The sequence below is a fragment of the Montipora foliosa genome, chromosome 5, assembly GCF_036669935.1.
Source record: "Montipora foliosa isolate CH-2021 chromosome 5, ASM3666993v2, whole genome shotgun sequence".
NCBI lineage: Eukaryota > Metazoa > Cnidaria > Anthozoa > Scleractinia > Acroporidae > Montipora > Montipora foliosa.
The window spans coordinates 19,276,934-19,284,433 of record NC_090873.1 but is presented as its reverse complement, the minus strand read 5'-3'; the positions used below and the strand labels follow the sequence as shown (position 1 = coordinate 19,284,433).

Sequence of the window (7,500 nt, the reverse complement as noted above, 5' to 3'; positions counted from 1 at the left end):
TATATGAAACGAAGAGAATCTATGAGGGTTATGAATAAAGCTCTGAAAATTGCACATCAAAATCACATCGGTCTGAATATCCCAATAAAGTTAAATGAAACCTTGATTGACGTATGTATGGTGTTTTTTCGCCTTCTTGGGCCGTCTAAAGCGTCTTATTACCAAATTACTTTTGGCTGGTGACGATTAAGACAAGAGAGGGAGACAAGGCTTGCAACTAAGCAGCCGTCAGCCATGACCTCTCCTCCACTTCAAACTGAAATTAACGCAAAAATACTGAAAATCTCACCTGAATGGCGACGGATCTCAATAGATTAGTTTTTTTCTCTATCTCTTGGCCAAATTTGAGCTTCATCCCTCAGTTTCCAAGAAAATTGATGCTGAAGTCACAAATACAGCTTTCTCAATATGATCAGTGCCAAACTCAGCGACCAAAGGAATTCAAGGAATGCAGGCCGTTTCAAATCTACCAATTAGGATTTGAGTCACGGCGGGCTGCCAAGGGCCATTCAGGTGAGATTTTTCAGTATTTTTCAGTTAATTCCAGTTTGAAATGAAGGAGGTCACGGCTGACGGCCGCTAATTATAAGTTGCAAGCCTTGTCTCCCTCTCTTGTCTTAACAGTCACCGGCCAAAAGTAATTTCGCAATAAGACGCTTTAGAGGGCACAAGAAGGCGCAAAAACACCATACATGAGTCGATTAAGGTTTCATTGAACTTTATTGAGATATTCAGACCAAGATGTGATTTAGATGTGCAATTTTCAGAGCTCCATTCATAACCCTCATAGATTCTCTTCGTTTCACATAAACATATAATTATTAAACCACGAACACATAGAGGGTCTGCCTGTGGCGTGACCCGGCAGAATCTGCAAGATCTCTTCGCCATCTCTGAAATTTCACAAAATCTTGCTTCAAATTGCAGTATTTTCTAAAAATTAATGCGCTCTTTGTCGTTTATAAATAATTATTTAAAATGATTCTTTTAAGGAAATGGAATTACAAAGTGTACTCTATTTTAAAATGAAGAGAACGCCCACGCGTATTCAGAACATCAACAGTTGAACTTGAATTCTTGTTTCAAGTATTTGAAGATATTCCTGTTACCGAGTTTATTATAAGACCGACTGTGAATTTGAAAAGTGGTTTTAATGGCAGAAGTTACAGAAGTACTATGAGGATTTAAATGTGGGCTTGAATGGAAGCTACTGATTCTCCTGAGGGTAAGCTTTGTAGTCACGCGAACGGCTTCGGAGTTGCTCGTATTTTTCCAGCTGATTTTGTTTCCTGCATCACTTCCACATGCACACTTTTACATGCAAAACCATGTTTTATGCATTGAAATGTCACTGGCAACGCAGACTCAAGGCAGACTATGTTTCCACAACTATGTTTCCATGATCAAATTTTCTACGCAACTGTTATTTCACACAACAATTAACCCACAAGGTTTCAAAGCAGTTTACGTGGAATTCTCGCTCCTTAGAATACTTTAAACACTACAGTGTACGTCATTATTCTAACAGCAATATTTGCTCCTCGGCTTGTTAGGAAAAAAACCTCATCCACATTCTTTCCTGATTAATTCATAAGCCCGTAAGCTTCAATAAAACAAAAGGGTACTTTTAAGAAACAAATGAAGCGGAAAATTACTCCGTGCATTCTCTAATGAAATAATTTGCTGTGACAGTAATAATTATGTTCGTTGTTGACAGATGCAGCACGCAGAGAAACACCTTTTCCTTCGTTTCAAACACCTTGGGTTTCAAACAGTTTCAAACGAGAAACTCGTCCAAATTTACCCGTCCACTTATCCCTCTGAGTCGACAAGTTTTTAAAGACAACATTCCCGACTAGACGAGAAACTCGTCAAAATGCATCACGAATTCACACTTAGACGGGTTTTCAGGTCGAGTTAGACTGCTGGCTAGGTAACCACGCACATCTCGCACCAGTACCTCGGCATCTTAACCCGACCTAAAAACTTGTCCTAATGTGAATCATGTCTGTAAGTCAGATAACTTTGTCATCGCGAATTCACACTAGGACAGGAAACTCGTCAGACGGGTTACCCATCTAACAAGTTTCTCGTCCTCTAATGTGAATACTGCTATTATTGAGCTCCACAAGGGTATATTTTGTTTAAGTATCCACTAAAACACCATTCGCGTTACATGACTTTCGACGCCATTGCAGGTTAAGTTAATGATTCTACTGAGTCCACCAGAGAAATCTACATGTACGCATTTCCACTACCCTCTCGATCCTAAGAAAATACACACAGAAGGCTCGATGCACAAAGACACCACTTACCAGGGGAGTGACAGGGAAAACTTTTACCGACACAGAAAAAAAAAACAACTAAAATAAATAAAATAAATAAAACGAAAAAATCCCACCCACTTACCGACTGGGATTGCCATACTGGCAACCCAGTAATAATAAGTGGCCGGGACTGACTCAGTTTGCCTTTGACTACGTGTTTTTTGTTTTCGCTCTGGCCATATGGCCGATAAACCATGTCAAGGTGTTGAAAACACTAAATGACTGGCAGTCCGATATATATATATACCCCCGTATATATCATATATAATATTTTTTTTTTGTACAAAAACATGGTATGGCCATGGGACCGAAAAATGCATGAAGTTATGCCGACTTAACAATGGCATAATCGATGAGAAAGCCAAATTAGAAGGGAGATTGAAGCTGATGCTCTGGTGGAGGTATAGAGATGATATTTTCGACCTCTGGACCCAAGGTTTGCCTAAATTGCTTGAATTCACTGATTACATTCATTCCCTGTACCCCACCATCAAATTTGAATTGGTTTAAATTCAGATAGTTTTTTGCATGTTTTGGATCTTCCATTACACCTTAAGGATGGGTTAATTGATACTGATATTTATTCTAAGCCTACTGACAGCCACCTTTATTTGCCGTTCTCTAGTTCACACCTGTTACATTGCAAAAGGGCAATTCCTTATGGGGTAGCTTTGAGAATTAAGCGCAATTGTTCCATTGATAATTTTTTAGAAACTAGATGTGAAGAATACAAAGGATATCTCAAGTTGCAAAATTACCCCGCAGCTTTAGTTGACAAACAGTTTGATAAGGCTCTTAAAATTCACAGATCCGAACTTTTAAGCAAAAAGGTGAAAGCTACATTGTACATGTAGCAAAAAAGTTTTTCCTCTGGTACTCGATTACAATCCCATTTTGCCAGACATTCAAAACATCATTAAGAAGCACTTTCATTTATTAAGATCGTCATCTCAAATCACGGAAATTTTTCCAGCTAAATCTGTTTTCCCTAGCTACCGAGGAACCAAAAATCTCAAAGAGGTTCTAGCGCCATCTAAATTTGGACCAAGCTCTGCTGTTAATTAGACGGTCAATAAGGGAGGTTGCTTTAAATGTGATAAAAATAGGTGTGATTTGTGTAAGAATCTCCTACTAATTGGCCACAGGTAGGCAATATCCTATCCAACAAAATGTGTCCTGTTCATCCAAAAACAATTTACCTTGCAACGTGCAGTAAATGTGATCTAACAATATGTGGGTTCTACATCAACTGAGTTTAAGATTAGATTCCGCAACCGTAAATTAAATATGCTCAACAATAGAGAAATGTGAATTGGCGGTGCATTTTAATAGTTCCCAATTGAGTTTTGTCATCATCGAACAATTATAATTATCCTTCCAAACTCCATTACATTTAGACCAGTCACTACTTACCAGGGAAGACTGTTGGATGACACAATTGTTCACACTTAATCCGCATGGCCTTAACAAAAGGTGCAAATTGCGCTTCAAAAATCGTATTAATTAACAGTAACTAGAATTAGGCCATTTCACATGTTCTTGCTTGGAAAATGATTCATGACCTGTCCAGTTTTCATTTTATTTATTACTTCGTCGTAAATAATTTCAATTGTTATGTGATTTACCCTCCGTCGAAGGGTTCTGTCATTTTAGTTTCAAGAGTGCTGTTCATGTACCCTGGGAAATTTATTAGGGAGCTTAAGATTTTAAGACGGCGACGGCAACAACGGCGCAAAACAACGATAATTATCATTGGGTAAAAGAGCATAAATTATCGTGCTGCACATGCAGCATGGATTTTAGGACGAATTCTTGCTGTACTCTGCATAAGGACAACATGAAATAATTACCAAATTTGAGGTTTTGACGACAATATAAGCATGCAACAGAGAATTTTTCATTCTGTATTTTCACTTTGTAATTGCTCGTACCAATTTATTTTTAGGAATTACTTCGCCCAAATTGTAAGAAACGAACAAGATAGAATAACCATGAAAGAAATCTGATAAAGCAAAGTGAAATTTTGAGGCAACGTTTTCGTTGAAGTCACCGTCATAGATCTTAAGGTCCCTATTCCGAAAATTCTTCACATCTTGATCAATTATTGCTCACTAGGGAGGCCTATTGGACAGCGCAATCATTTACCCTTAATCCCCATGGTCTTAACAAAAGGCAAGAATTTAGATCAAAACACCTAATTAATTACAACAATTGAGTTATTGTGATTTACCATTTTCTCATTATTAGGCATTTCATTATCGTTTTTGGGTTATACTGCTAATTAGGCTTGATCATTTCTTTCGGATTTTTGTTACTTGTTTGTATCGCTCCACATCAACATGTTATCTGTATTAACCTTTGATTGTTTAGTTATTTTCACTGTGGAATTTAATTTTCAACCTGAAGAAGGCCGAACGGCCGAAACGTTGCATTAAACCTACAACAGTTAAGAGTTGGTCTCTTCATCGCATCTTACACTGATTTATAATTATTTAAAGTAGAACCCCGGTAACTCAAACTCGGATAACTTGAAAACCCCACTCACTCGAACTAAATTTAGTCTCCCTTGATCAAAATTTACCACAATAACTCGAATTTCTGGCTCCGTTGACCTGGAGAAGGCATTTGACAGGGTCCCAACAAAGGTATTGGAGTGGGCAATGAGGAAGAGAGGTATACCAGAGGCAATGGTGAGAGCAGTGATGAGTTTGTATGAAGGTGCAAAGACAAGAGTCAGAGTTGGGCTTGAGTTGTCCGAGGAGTTTGAGGTGAAAGTTGGTGTGCACCAGGGATCCGTGTTGTCGCCGTTGGTTTTTGCGATCGTGGTTGACCTGGTTACAGAGAGTGTGAGAAATGGTTTGATGAGTGAGATGTTGTATGCAGATGACTTGGTTTTGATGAGTGAAACGATGGAAGGACTGAGGGAGAAGTTCTGGAAATGGAAGGAGGCATTCGAGAGCAAGGGGCTGAAGGTGAACCTCGGAAAACAAAAGTGGTAGTGAGTGAGCCAGAAGGTAAAGAGTCTGTGAGTAAGGTGGATCCATGTGGTATTTGTGGGAAGCGAGTAATGGCAAATTCAGTGGTGTGTGAAATGTGGGAAATGGATCCACGGAAGATGCGCGAAAGTACATGTAAAGAGGGTGACCTCGAGGTTGGGAAGAGATTTTGTGTATGGAAGATGCAAGAAGCAAGCTGATGGATTAGTGGAACCGGTGGAGGAGTTGTGTGAAGAGGTGGAAACAGTGAGAGGTTTCTGTTATTTGGGGGATAGGGTGAATGCAAGTGGTGGCTGCGAGGCAGCTTTGACAGCAAGAACAAGAATTGGCTGGGTGAAGTTCAGGGAATGTGGAGAGTTGCTGAACTCAAAAAGGTTCTTGCTGAAGGTGAAAGGAATGGTTTATCGGAGTTGTGTAAGAGTGGTGATGTTATATGGGAGTGAGACATGGTGTCTGAGATAGCAATTTTGAGAGCAATGTGTGGTGCAAAACTGATGGAGAAAAAAGAGGACAGAGGACCTGATGGAGATGTTGGGATTGAAAGAAACAGTGGTTCAGATCAGATGGCAAAGGCAAATGGAGTGAGATGGTACGGGCATGTGTTGAGGAGGGACAATGGGCATGTTCTGAGAAAAGTGTTGGAGTTCGAAGTGAAGGGCAAGAGGAAGCGAGGACGACCAAAGAAGACGTGTAAGACGCAAGTAGAGAAGGAGAGCAAGAGTGTTGATTAGGAGAAAAAGGATGCCATGAATCGAGCGAGATGGAGAGTGGGAGTTAGAAAGATTGCTGACAAAGTGGGGTAAATCCAGCCACCCCCATTTGCGGGGATAAACCCTGGTCAAAATTGGGTTGATGATGATGATGATGATGATGATGATAACTCGAATTTCTAGTTCTTATAACTTGCCACGGATGCCCATTGAGATATCCCATTAGCTTTTCTTATCGAGTGATAAATACTAAAACTGGAACAAACACTGGAGCAATTTGATTTTAATTAGTGCAATGAACAGATAACATGTTTGAGAGTTATTTACCGATCACAAGAGTCATACCAGATGCGGTATCCATTGGAATGTCTCTACAAATACACACTGTATGTTCTCATTTTTTTTAGCTTGAGAGTTCTTCAGTTTCTGGGTACAATTGCATAATGCTCACTTTTCAAGGTGTTCCAACTCTTTCATCAAAATGTTGACAATTTTTTTTTGACCTGAGAGTCTCAGCTTACATCCCTTCTCCACCGCCAAAGTTAACAGCTTTGTCTGCTTTTATGACCACGCTACATGCTCTGTTTAAATGCTCTGTTTCTATAAAGTAGAGAATGGTTTTAGCAAAGTGTCGACTTTTTCTTCGCTTTAAATGGCCCACCACTGCGCCATCGTATTCATCAACAACATTGCTTGGTTTTGGTGCTTGCAGAAATTCTCCCTGGCATAGTTTCCAGTCATCTTAATATGCATAATATCCCTTCACATGTGAATCAATTTCAAATGAACTGCTTGACTGCATGATGTTTGACTTACATCAAGTGGCAGACCAGTAATAAAATGCGATTGTGTTGACTACAGTATGGCAGCATTGAAACTCGAAGGGATTGTTAAAGGCCCCACATTTAAAGAATATTAAAAGCGTGGTCTTTAAGGAGTGCTAAAGGCGCCGCCTTTAATGAATGTTTAAGGAAGGTTAAAAGAGGGGCCTTTGAGGAATGTTTTCAGCATAACCTTTAAAGATTAATTTTAAGATTAAGGCCCGGTGATTTTATTAAGGAACATCAAACATCAATGCTTTTGAGGAATATTAAAAGCGTGGTTTTTACCGAAAGCTAAAGGCCCTGCTTGTAAGGAATTTCTTAAGTGTGGCCTTTATAGAATGTTAAAGGTATCCCCTTTAAAGAACGTTAAAGCCCCTTACTTGATTACTTTGAGGCATTGCCTTGAAAACTTAAAACGATAAAACGTTGCATCTTGGCAACAGATGCTTAAATTTTATCTCTTTGTAACAAACATTTAATCTACAAAGAATCATTGTCTTGATTATTAAGTCATTTACATGTATACTGTATTATTCAGATTATCTTGTAAACCGTTTAATGTTTATACACTCACTAGTCTATGACTGATGACGATGTTTGAAACAACCGAAACATTTTTCTTAAAGTCAAAAGTGTGGTTGCA

The 7,500-nt window shown here is 39.1% G+C and overlaps 1 protein-coding gene across 5 annotated transcripts in view; it reads right to left on the bottom strand.

The window, feature by feature from the left end:
- LOC138003723 (lysine-specific histone demethylase 2-like) overlaps positions 1-7,500 on the bottom strand; it is an 82,204-nt gene that overhangs the window by 66,890 nt on the left and 7,814 nt on the right. The gene's annotated exons all lie outside the window — the stretch shown is intronic.